The sequence below is a fragment of the Mobula birostris genome, chromosome 17 (genome assembly GCF_030028105.1).
Source record: "Mobula birostris isolate sMobBir1 chromosome 17, sMobBir1.hap1, whole genome shotgun sequence".
Taxonomy (NCBI): domain Eukaryota; kingdom Metazoa; phylum Chordata; class Chondrichthyes; order Myliobatiformes; family Myliobatidae; genus Mobula; species Mobula birostris.
In genome coordinates, this window is record NC_092386.1 from 69848225 (window position 1) to 69860714 (window position 12490).

General features: G+C 45.5%; 1 protein-coding gene across 1 annotated transcript in view; it reads right to left on the reverse strand.

Annotated features, from left to right (window-relative positions):
- Window positions 1-12490, reverse strand: part of cxxc4 (CXXC finger 4) — a 224352-nt gene that overhangs the window by 64409 nt on the left and 147453 nt on the right. The gene's annotated exons all lie outside the window — the stretch shown is intronic.

Sequence of the window (12490 nt, forward strand, 5' to 3'; positions counted from 1 at the left end):
TCCTTTGTCACGTCTTTCTAAGGATTTAATTTCATTTTTTACCAATAGAGCCACCCTACCCCCTCTGTCTACCTGCCAGTCCTTTCGATATCCTTAGATGTTAAGCTCTCAACTATGATCTTCTTTTTGCAACAACTCTGAGATTTCCAGAACGTCATTTCTGTCAATATCTAACTGTGCTACAAGATCATCTACCTTATTGTGTATACTATGTGCATTCAAATATAACACCTTCAGTCCTGTATTTATCACCCTTTTTGATTTGGACCCCATTACACTTTAACTCCTCCCACTGACTGCAGTTTTGCCCTATCATCTACCTGTCTTTCCTCACAGTGTCACTACACACTGTGTCTACTTGAATACCAACTGCCCCAACACATTACACTAAGAATGTTAAATGGCTTGATGTTCAGCACAGTCATAGTGCACACAGAATGCTGGAGGAACTCAGCAGGTCAGGCAGCATCTATGGAGAGGAATAAACTGTCAAGATATTTCCTCAGACAGTGCATTCGTCCTGATTTCTGCAGTCTTTCTTGGGTCTTAAAATGAAATAGCATAAATATGAATATTTCAACTCAACTCACCTGTGAACTGCAAGTTTCCTACATGAGCTAGTCCCATTTGCTTGTGTTTACTCCTTATCCTTCTAAATTTTTCCTGTCCATTTACCTGTCTGCCTGTCTTTTAAACATCACAACTGTATCTGCCTCTGCAGCTTCTTCTGATACCTTAATCCATATACATGTACCCACCACCCTTTGTGTAAAAAAAAACCTTGCCCCTCAGGTCCACTTTAAATCCTTCCCCCCTGTCCTTAAATCTATTTCCTCTAGCTTTCAACTCCCGTACCCTGAAGGAAAGACTTTGGCTACTCACCTTATCTATGTGCCACATAATTTTATAAACCTCGGTAAGCTCTCCCCTTAGCTTCCTTCACTGTAGGGAAACAGTCTTCCTTCACTGCAGCAATCCAGTCTCTGCTTATTCCTTCTAACTTGGGGGCTGAAGGGATTATTTCTTTGCTACTGTATATTATACTATGACTCTATATGACACAGTGAGCAGTAATTTCTATGTATGTCTCTGTAATTATTGTCTTGTCCCTAGATGGTTTTCATAGAAATAAAGTACATGATAAAATTTCTCTAAAATAAGGATGTAAGTTTGCAAGTAGACTGCAAGATGATATACACAACAATCGGAGAAACATCAGAAAAGAAATATTGTCAAATTTTAAGCTGATGGTGAAAGATAATAATAGTATTTCCTGTTTCAAATATTTCTGTATTTCCCCCTCTTAGTGTTAAATTCAGCCCAGTGAATTCATTCCAAAAGTTTTTTAAACATTTTGTGCTAAAAACCAAGTTAATTTATTGTTAATGTTTAAACAGTAGATTGCTGAAGCAGAAATGAAAGCAAATGTTTGTTCTGAGAAAATCAGTGGAGTGATCATCAGCTACAGAGTATTTTTCAAATCATCAAGAGGTGTGTAATCACTTTCTCTCTTTCACTCTTTGTCCCTGTGTCACTTACTTTCTTCTTTTTCCTTCCCTCTCTCCCTTCTGGCTTTTTCTGTCTCTCTTTGCCTGTCTGTCAGTTTCTGTCTGCTAGCTGCCCTTTGTTTCTCCCTTCTGTATTTCTGTGTCTTTGATCTCTGCCTGCCTCTCTCTATTTTTCTCTACGTTCCCCTTTGCCTCTCGTTTTCTCTGTCTTGTTTCCTTTTCTGTCTTGCCCTCGCAGGTTCTCTGTCTCCTGCTTTTTTTTTCAGATTTGATTTCTCCTCTGCTATCTCTCTCTCATGCTCTTGCTCTCTCTCTCTCTCTGCCCTTCCTCTCTCAGGCATTAACTGTGCTGAAACGTGCTTATGCATTTGATGCTGGAGAGGTCCAAAGCTAATCTTCATTCACTCCGTGACCTCGTCACACTGAACCTTGCTAAATTAAATCATTCCCAGGGGGTTGCACTGCAGTTTCGTGTCAAGAATCAATATGTATGAGGCTTATGGTGTAGAATGACTAATAGGTCTTCCTACCCATTCCTCTTCAGTGAATGCCAACTCACTGCCAATCAAACCACGTCCGTTTACAAGGCAGTACAGGGCTAAAGTCTCCTCATACAATTATAAAATTGCTGCAGTACCAAGGCCATTTGGCCCACTGTGTCTATACTGGCTGTAGGTAGAGTAGTTGTTTTAATACCATTCTCCAGCTCTTTTTAATAACCCTCAATATTTTCTACTGTCCCTATCCAGTTCCTATTTGGATTTACTGAAGGATTCTGTTCCCAGCACCTTTAGAAGTAGTAAATTCTTGGTCATAACTCTATACTGAGTGAAAGTGGTTTTCTCATATTTTTCCTCAGCAATTTTGTCCCAACATATAAATCTAAATTCCATTGTCCATGAAACAGCTTCCTAAAACAATCACATACCTAAACCAATCCTTGTCTTATGTTATGAAAACTCAGGTAGGTACATGTGTAAGGGGGTTTCGATTTTTATGTTACTGCGGAGGCTAATTAAAATGGCATCTTTGTTATGTTAATCTGGGGAATGCAGCTTTGTTGTCTTAGACACTGAGAAAGTTTGCGCTAGCAGCTTGTTGTGGTTTAGAGGGTGATAAGAAATACGTTATTAATCAATTGGGATAGTTGTAATGGTTTTGGTGTATTTGAAGATACTGTATGTGCGGGGTTTTGGGGGTAGAAGGCGGGAGAGCGAGACAGAGGATGGACGAGGTGCTGTGAGTCCGCTAACGGGGTCAGACCCCGAGCGGGACGTTCGGCAAGGAGACAGAGATGGATTCGTGTGGAGTGTCTGGTCGACCACCGTTGTTGGTCCCAGGCGGCCGGTTGAGGTGGTCCGAGGGGGTCACAGGGTGAAGAAGAAGGTCCTTGAGCTCCAACGGGTTTTTGTGCACGAAGAGATTGAACTTTGATAAGTGTGGCGCCTTTTATTTTCCTTTTATATTTTATTCTCTTTTAATTATATAGTTCCAGTAATATCTATAAACTGTATATCATTTAATTGCACCTGGTGTATTGTCTGTTGTTTGGGCGGGGTGGGGTACCTCACACAGCATCCGCACAAATGAATTACCCAGTTTGGCGGGGCCGAGGCTGTTTCCCTAGACGACAGCGAGCCGAGCGACCCTGAGGGTGGCCGGGGGGCTACTTTGTGGGAGCTTTGTCCGGGATGCTTGAGTCTGTTGGTATGCTGTGTGGGTGCCCTGTTTAAATCTGTAATGTGTGTCTCTGTGGGTTATTTGCTGTTGATTGCTGTATGCGTTGTGGGTGCGGTCTTTGTTCGAGTTCAGGCTGGCATTGACGAGTTGGAGGTAGCACTCGGGGCTGTCCACGCCGTTGGGAGAGAGAGGAAAGAGTGGTCTGATTTGGAGGTAGAGTCTGCGAATAAATGTTCTAGCTCTGGCAGGCTCCGCCTGGCACTTGGGATAGTGTCCACCACAAGACAAGTGGAGGCATGTGAGACGTGGGCGGAGCGGATCTCTCAGTTGTTAGATGAGTGGCAGTGCTTGGTTGAGAGAGAGCGACAGGGATTGGTTGAAAGTTTAAGTAGGTGGGCTGGTGATGGTGTTAGAGCTGTCAGGTTCACTTACACCGTAGTGACAGCTGTCAGTTATTTGAAAGAGGGGGAGAAGTTTAAAGTGTGTCTTCTCTGGCTAGGAGGGCGGCTAAATTGCTTGCAGTGCCAGGGGGATCATTTCAGGGGATCAGCCCCTCCCTCAGTTGTTCAGCTGATCAGATAGGGATCGAGAAACTTAGTGGAGGCCCAGTGGGGGAAAGGCTTGGGGTCTCTGGGGAAGCACGTTCCCAGCAATGTACCACTGAGCTTCCACAAGGAAAAGACCCTATTCCTGAAGGCTTAGAGGGACCACGCCCCAGGGTGTCGTTATGAATAGAAGGAAGCGATGCTAAAGCTATCCTCGACCCCGGGGCACAGATCAAGTTGTTATACAGTTCGTTTTACAACCGGTGTCTGAAGCATTTATCCTTGACAACCGCAAGGGCACCGGAGACTTTGGGTACCAGTGCCGGTAATTATCCAGAAGACGATGATTGGTTAATGACCCTGGAGTTCATGGAGGCATTTTCTGGGCACCCAGCGTGTCGAGTTGCTTCTGAGGACGTGTGTAGCAGCCTTGAGCCAGTACCGAATTTAAACGAGACCCAGCTGTGGTATGGCTGGGGAAAGTAGCTGAGGGTGAGACCCTCTTAGTAGATGCTCCGAACTACCACGAGGGAGGGGAGTTGACCGCTGAAGACACCTCAGTGAGAGAGAGGTCGCGGCAACTGGACACTGGCAGCGTGGAAGATGAAGGCAGCGTGTGTGTGGATTATGCGATGTGGTTTAATGTGCTGCATCTGAGGGGTGGATGTTGCCAGATCCTGAGGAATGCGGCTGTTGAGCTGAAGATGGCCTTTACTAGTTCCCTAGGATTCTTCCGATCCGAAAAGATGCCCAGGGGCATATCCGGAGCCCCTGCATCCTTCCCGCAGGGCATGAGGAAGACCACGGGGGAAGTGAAGGTGTGTGGAGTTTTGACGTATGTGGATGACCGCCTAGAGCTTGGATTCGCCTGGGGGGACTATGAGGCGAGGCGAGTGGCTGAGCCCAGGCGACCGAAGCGAAGTGTCAAATGTGGAGGAGTTTTTGGCCGGAGGAGTTTGGTGCAATGTGAGGAAAATGACCCGACATACCAGTTGAACTTCCTGGTGTTGGGACAGACGGTGGTGGACCGGAGGATGGAAACCCAGGTCGTCAATCTAAATGAGACACAGGGAAGAGAGGGGATTTGCACCGCACTGCGGTCATATACTGATGAATTAATCCAGCGAGAAGAAACAATGACCCGCCTTCGAAGGGATCAGCAGAAACTCAAGACGTCGATTCAGAACAGACTGGAAGACTTGCAAGTTGGGGAAGATCATGGAAGTGTTCTGACTAAGGTCAACAGAAAACTGAAAGCCCAGGGAGGGGAGTTTGACTACACTCCCGAGGAGGTAAAGAAATGGAGGACAGATCTCGGAAAGGGCAGGCGGATGCTTGAAAGGAACCTGAAGATGACTATCGCGAGTTTAAATGAAGTGGAAAAACTGAAAGTTGACCTGGAAGTCGCCCTCAGGAAGAAACAACCGGAGGCTGAACATTCTTTAACTGCTGCTTTTCAGGTCAGGGTGGAAGAAGCTGGTGGGGTAACTGCATCCCAGATTGAGATGGCCAGGAACCCTGAGTCAGAACTGCTGAGGCTGTGGCGAGAGTTGAAGGAGTCCCCGAAGAAGCTGACGTCTCAACTGCAGGAGGCTGAAGGGGTAGCCCCGGCTAGATGTTTCAGTTTGGAGAAACTCAAACAGCAGCTACCGATCGAGGGAATGAGGAAGGATACGGATTCGAAGGATGATGTGCTGCACATGTGGAACATGCTGCCTTTCGCTAAATTCCCCGTGATTGAGGAAGAGACCTTTGGCCCTTCTCCCACTGAGTCAGGTGTAGTGGGGAGGGCTAGCTGTGGGCAGTCTGAGTTACGGCAGGATTGGGAAGGAAGAGAGGCGGGGCCCTGGACACGGGACTGGAGGCTCCGAGCTGTAGTGGTGGCCTGAGTGAGAGAGGAGTTGGCAAGCAGGCCCGAGGTATCCCTAGTAGTGTCTGAGCCTTGTGGGTTTAGGTGAGGGGGTACGGAGGTCTCAGAGGGTAATGAAGCTCCCAGATAGGTTGGCCTATTTAGCGCCTGTGGGACGGGAATAAGGTCCACTGTTTGGGGAGAACTGTCACTGTGTGTATCTGTGTATGTGTGTGTTGTGTGTCTGTAGGACTGGGTGGCGAGTTATTTAGAAGTCATGAGGACATGACTTCATTTGGTGGGGGGGAGAGTGTAAAGGGGTTTCGATTTTTATGTTACTGCGGAGGCTAATTAAAATGGTGTCTTTGTTATGTTAATCTGGGGAATGCGGCTTTGTTGTCTTAAACGCTGAGAAAGTTTGCGCTAACAGCTTGTGGTTTAGAGGGTGATAAGAAATACGTTATTAACCAATTGGGATAGTTGTTATGGTTTTGGTGTATTTGAAGATACTGTTTGTGAGGGGGTTTTGGGGGCAGAAGGCGGGAGAGCGAGACAGAGGATGGACGAGGTGCTGTGAGTCCGCTAACGGGGTCGGACCCCGAGCGGGACGTTCGGCAAGGAGACGGAGACGGATTCGTGTGGAGCGTCTGGTCGACCACCGTTGTTGGTCCCAGGCAGCCGGTTGAGGTGGTCCAAGGGGGTCGCAGGGTGAAGAAGAAGGTCCTTGAGCTCCAACTGTTCATGCACGAAGAGATTGAACTTTGATAAGTGTGGCGATTCAATGATATACAGTTTATAGATATTACTGGAACTATATAATTAAAAGAGAATAAAATATAAAAGGAAAATAATATAGTTCCAGTAATATCTATAAACTGTATATCATTTAATCGTATCTGGTGTATTGTCTGTTATTTGGGCGGGGTGGGGTACCTCACACAGCATCCACACAAACTCATTACCCAGTTTGGCCGGACCGAGGCTGTTTCCCTAGATGACAGCGAGCCGAGCGACCCTGAGGATGGCCAGGGGGGCTACACATGCTTATGGCAATTAAAAATGAAATGTGGAATTAAAGTCTCAGCCACTCTGTGAAACATTTGGAAAATTCCAACATGACAGCAGTCTGTTATTCCATGAATCTTCTAGAAGTCTTCAATCCTGGGAAGGTGGTCCGTTGTATGCAGTCTGGCCAGCTGCTGTGCTGGAGTCAAGGGGTCAGAGGTGAAAGGACAGGTAGGCACTGCGGAAGGGATTTGTAGAGCTGGAGATGGTCACAGAAACGGGTTACAGAGAAATAAGACCATAAGACCATAAGATATAGGAGCAGAAGTAGGCCATTCAGCCCATCAAGTCTGCTCCGCTATGCAATCATGAGTTGATTCAATTTTTAGATTATGAGAACCCTCAGTCCTCTTTTATTGTCATTTAGAAATGCATACATGCATTAAGAAATGATACAATGTTTCTCCGGAGTGATATCACAGAAAACAGCACAAACATTATACACCAGTCATTGAAAGTGGGCATGCAGGTACGGCAGGCGGTGAAAAAGGCGAATGGTATGCTGGCATTTATAGCGAGAGGATTCAAGTACAGGAGCAGGGAAGTACTACTGCAGTTGTACAAGGCCTTGGTGAGACCACACCTGGAGTATTGTGTGCAGTTTTGGTCCCCTAATCTGAGGAAAGACATCCTTGCCATAGAAGGAGTACAAAGAAGATTCACCAGATTGATTCCTGGGATGGCAGGACTTTCATATGAAGAAAGACTGGATGAACTGGGCTTGTACTCGTTGGAATTTAGAAGATTGAGGGGGGATCTGATTGAAACGTATAAAATCCTAAAGGGATTGGACAGGCTAGATGCAGGAAGATTGTTCCCGATGTTGGGGAAGTCCAGAACGAGGGGCCACAGTTTGAGGATAGAGGGGAAGCCTTTTAGGACCGAGATTAGGAAAAACTTCTTCACAGAGAGTGGTGAATCTGTGGAATTCTCTGCCACAGGAAGCAGTTGAGGCCAGTTCATTGGCTATATTTAAGAGGGAGTTAGATATGGCCCTAGTGGGTACGGGGGTCAGGGGGTATGGAGGGAAGGCTGGGGCGGGGTTCTGAGTTGGATGATCAGCCATGATCATAATAAATGGCGGTGCAGGCTCGAAGGGCTGAATGGCCTACTCCTGCACCTATTTTCTATGTTTCTATGTTTCTAAACCAAAGACTAACACTGACAGAACCAAATAATTATAACATATAGTTACAGCAGTGCAAAGCAATACCATAATTTGATGAAGAACAAATCATGGGCACGGTAAAAAAAGTCTCTAAGGTCCCCGAATCGATCAATTCCTGAGTCCCCAATAGCAGGCAGCAAAAGGGAGAAACTCCCTGCTATAAACCTTCAGGCACCGTCAACTTGCCGATGCCTTGGAAGCAGCTGACCACAGCCGACACTGAGTCCATCCAACCGAAAACTTCGAGCCTCTGACCAGCCGCTCCAATACAGCCTCCCGAGCGCCATCCTCTGCTGAGCGCCTTCGACCTCACCCCGGCTGCTGAAACAAGCAAAGCCGAGGATTTTGGGGCCTTCCAATCTGGAGATTCCAGTTACCACACAGTAGCAGCGGCAGCGAAGCAGGCATTTCAGAAGTTTTCCAGATGTTCCACCGTACTCTCATGTCCATCTCCATCAAATCAGAATTGTGCACGGTCCCCTACCTGATAGATAAGAGATATTCATCACCGGAGAGGCTGCGTGCGCTGCCGTTGCGTCGCCATCTTCTCCTCCTTCCAGTCATCCACATTTCTCTGCCTTCTCTCCGCACCCTTTGATGCCCTGGCTAATCAAGAACCTATCTATCTCTGCCTTAAATGCACCCAATGACTTGGCCTCCACAGCCACTCGCGGCAATAAATTCCACAGATTTAATACCCTCTGACTAAAGTAATTTCTCCACATCTCTGTTCTAAATGGACTAATACTGAAGTCATGCCCTCTTGTCCTAGACTCCCCTTCCATGGGAAATAATTTTGCCATATCTAATCTGTTCAGGCATTTGAACATTCTGAATGTTTCTCTAAGATCCCCCTTCATTCTCCTGAACTCCAGGGGATACAGCCCAAGAGCTGCCAGACGTTCCTCATAGTGGCAAATGAAATACAATGTTGGAAAATGTATGGTCATGCACTTTGGTGGTAGAAGTAAATGTGCAGACTATTTTCTAAACAGGGAAAAAAATCCAAAAGTCTCAGATGCAAAGGGACTTGGGAGTCCTTGTGCAGAATGCCCTAAAGGTTAACTTACAGGTGGAGTTGGTGGTGAGGAAGGTAAATGCAATGTTGACATTCATTTCAAGAGGTCTACAATATAACAGCAGGGATGTGATGCTGAGGTTTTATAATGCACTGGTGAGGCCTCACCTTGAGTATTGTGAACAGTTTTTGGCTCCTCATCTAAGAAAAGATGTGCTGGCACTGGAGAGGGTTCAGAGGAGGTTCACGAGGATGATTTTGGAAATGAAAGAGTTTTCATATGAGGAACATATAACGGCTTTGGGTCGGTACTTGCTTGAATTTAGAAGGATGGGGTGGGGTCTCACTGAAACCTTTTGAATGGTGAGAGGACTATACAGAGTAGATGTGGAAAGATGTTTCCCATGACAGGTGAGTCTAGGACAAAAGGTCACAGCCTCAGGGCAGAGGAGCATCCATTTAAAATAGAGAAGCAGGGAAATTTCTTTTGCCAGTGGATGGTAAATCCGTGGAATTTGTTACCACAGGTAGTTGTAAAAGGCAGGGCATTAGGTTTCTTTCAGGCGGAGATTGACAGGTTCTTGATTGGCCACAATATCAAAGGTTCCAGGGAGTGGGGCTGAGGAGAAGAAAAAGAAGGGGTCAGCTATGATTGAATGGTGGAGCACACTTGATGAGCCAAATTGCCTAATTCTGCTCCTATGTCTTATGGTCTTTCTGGGAGCAATTCAGAAGGTGCAGGGTAAATACTTCCCAAAGAAGAAGAAGAAGCATTCTAAAGGGAGGATTATACAACTGTGACAGACAAGGGAAGTCAAAGGCAGCATAAATACAAAGTGGAGAGCAAATAATGTTTCGCAAATTAGTGGGAAGTTAGAGGATTGGGAAACTTTTAAAAACCAAGAAAAGAATACTAAAAAAAAGTCATAAGGAGAGAAACGATCAAATATGAAGGTAAGCTACACAATAATATCAAAGGGGACACCAAAACTTTTTTCAGATATATGAAGAATGAAAGAGAGGCAAGAGCAGATATTGGATCACTGGAAAATGACGCTGAAAGGGCAGTAACGGGGGATAAAAATCGACAGATAAACTGAGTAAGTATTTTGCGTTAGTCTACTGTAGAAGACACTCACAGTATGTCAGAACTATGCTCTTAAACTGGGGAATTTCAATTCCTAAAACTATAAGAGATGCAGACTCAGTTGCCGCTATTAAACGTCAGCTCAAAATCTATTTCCTTAACTTTGCTGGTAAACAAAATAATTTTGTTTTATATTTTCATGTTTACCTTTATGTTATTTTTTATTTTATTTTCATTTTTGTACTTTAATCCCATTGTAAACTACATCATCTGTATGAAAGGTGTTCTGTAAGTAAAGTTAAAATTATTATTACTGTTATTTGATTATTCATTGTGTCAAAGGTTATGGGATGAAGGTGGGAGAATGGGGTTGAGAGGATAATAAATCAGGCATGATGGAATGGTGGAGAAAATTTGACGGGCTGAATGGCTTAATTTTACTCCCATGTCTTATGGTCTAAGAAATGCCCAATCCTGATGCCTTTCACATCTTCTCCTGGACTTCAGTCAGGCTAGCTTGAAGAAATCTCTGCCCAAACCATTATCAGCACATCACCTGCAGCACAGAAGGACTCAACAAACTTGATCTCTACTACAAGAATATCTACCATTACATCCATTGATGGCCTTTGAGGAAATCTGACCATCTGGCTGTTCTTCTCCTACCTGCTTACAGAGTCTGAAGAGCAAGGCACCAGAGGGGGGCAAGGAAAACCAAGAAGTGGTCACAGGAAGCAGTGGAGCAGCTTCCAGATTGCTTTGAGTTAGTGGACTGGGCCACATGATAAAGTTTGAATGCCTTCACCCCAATAATCCCTGATGACCCTCTGATCTCAGTCTGCACCCAACATGAATCATAACAGTGAATCCATGGAAACCATCTGGCCCCAGATAGCATACCTGGCTGAGCACTGAAGCCTGTGCTGATCAACTGGCAGGAGAAAAGATGGATGTTTTCAATTTTTCACTTCAGCAGTCTGAGGAACTCACCTGCTTCAAGCAGGCTTCAGTCATACCGGTGCTCATGAAGAATGTGGTAACCTGCCGCAGTGTGGTGTTTACATCCACTGTGATGAGGTACACGAGAAGCTAGTCATGAAGCATAGCAAATGAACAGCGGCTCCTCCTGCCTAAAAGTGATCTGGACCCACTGCAATTTGCCTGCCATCACAGCAGATACCATTTCATTGGCCATGACACAGGTCTGGAACACCTGCACCATGAAGATGCAAACATCAGGATGTTCTTCATTGACTACAGCTCAGCATTCAACACTATCATTCAATTGAAACTTATCACTAAGCTCCAGGACCTGTGTCTTGATACTTCCCTCTGCAACTAGATCCCTGATTTCCTCATTTACAGACACCCATTGGTATGTATTGCCAACATCTCCTGTGCAATCTCCATCAGCACAGGTGTAGCACAAGGCTGTGAGTTTATCCCCTGCTCTACTCGCTTTATACTAAGTACAGGTCCAGTGCTGACAACACCACTGTTGATGGCTGATTCAAAGTTAGTGACAAATTGGCATATAGGAGGGATATGGAAAATCTGTTTGAATGGTGCCGCTACAAAACCCTCTCACTTAATGTTAGCTAAAACAAAGAGGTGATTATCAATTCCAAAAGGAAGAAGCCAGAGGTCCATCATTCAGTCCTCATTATGGAATGAAGGTGGAAGGGGTCAGTAGCTTTAAATACAACTGCATTATCATATCAGAGGATATGTCCCGGGACCAGTACGTAGGTTTCACAACAGCACCTCTACTTTCTTAGAAGTTTAAGTTGCTACTGTACGTCACCAAAACTCTGACAAACTTCTATAGGTGCACAGTGCAGGGTATACCAATAGGTTGCATCAAGGCCCAGTGCCCAGGAATGGAAATGTCTACAGAAAGTGGTGGATACAGCCCAGTCCATCACAGGCAAAGCCCTGCCCTCCATTGAGAACATTTACATTGAACACTACCACAAGAAAGCAGCATCCATCGTCAAAGGCACCACCACCCAGGCCATGCCCTCTTCTCATCTCTATCATTGGGCAGGAGGTAGAGAAGCCTTAGGTTCCTCAGGAACAATTATTACCTTACCACCATCAGGCTCCTGAAACAAGTGTAGATAATTTTACTCACCACAACTCTGAACTAGCAGCAAAATCTCCTCCACAATCTCCATCAGCCCAGGTGCACCACAAGGCTGTGTGCTTAGCCCGCTGCTCTACTCACTTTAAACTTATGACTGTGAGGCTAAGCACAACGCCAATGCCATATTTAAGTTTGCTGACAACACCACTGTTGTTGGCTGAATCCACGGTGGTGACGAATCAGCATATAGGAGTGAGATTGAAAATCTGGCTGAGCAGTGTCACAACAACAACCTCTCACTCGATGTCAGAGTTGATTATTGACTTCAGGAAGGGGTCCATGAACCAGTGATTATCGGGGGATCAGAGGCAGAGACGGTCAGCAACTTTAAATTCCTCAGTGCTATAATTGCAGAAGACCTGTCCTGGGCCCAACACGTGAGTGCAATTACAAAGAAAGCAAAGTGGAACCTGACTTCCTTCGG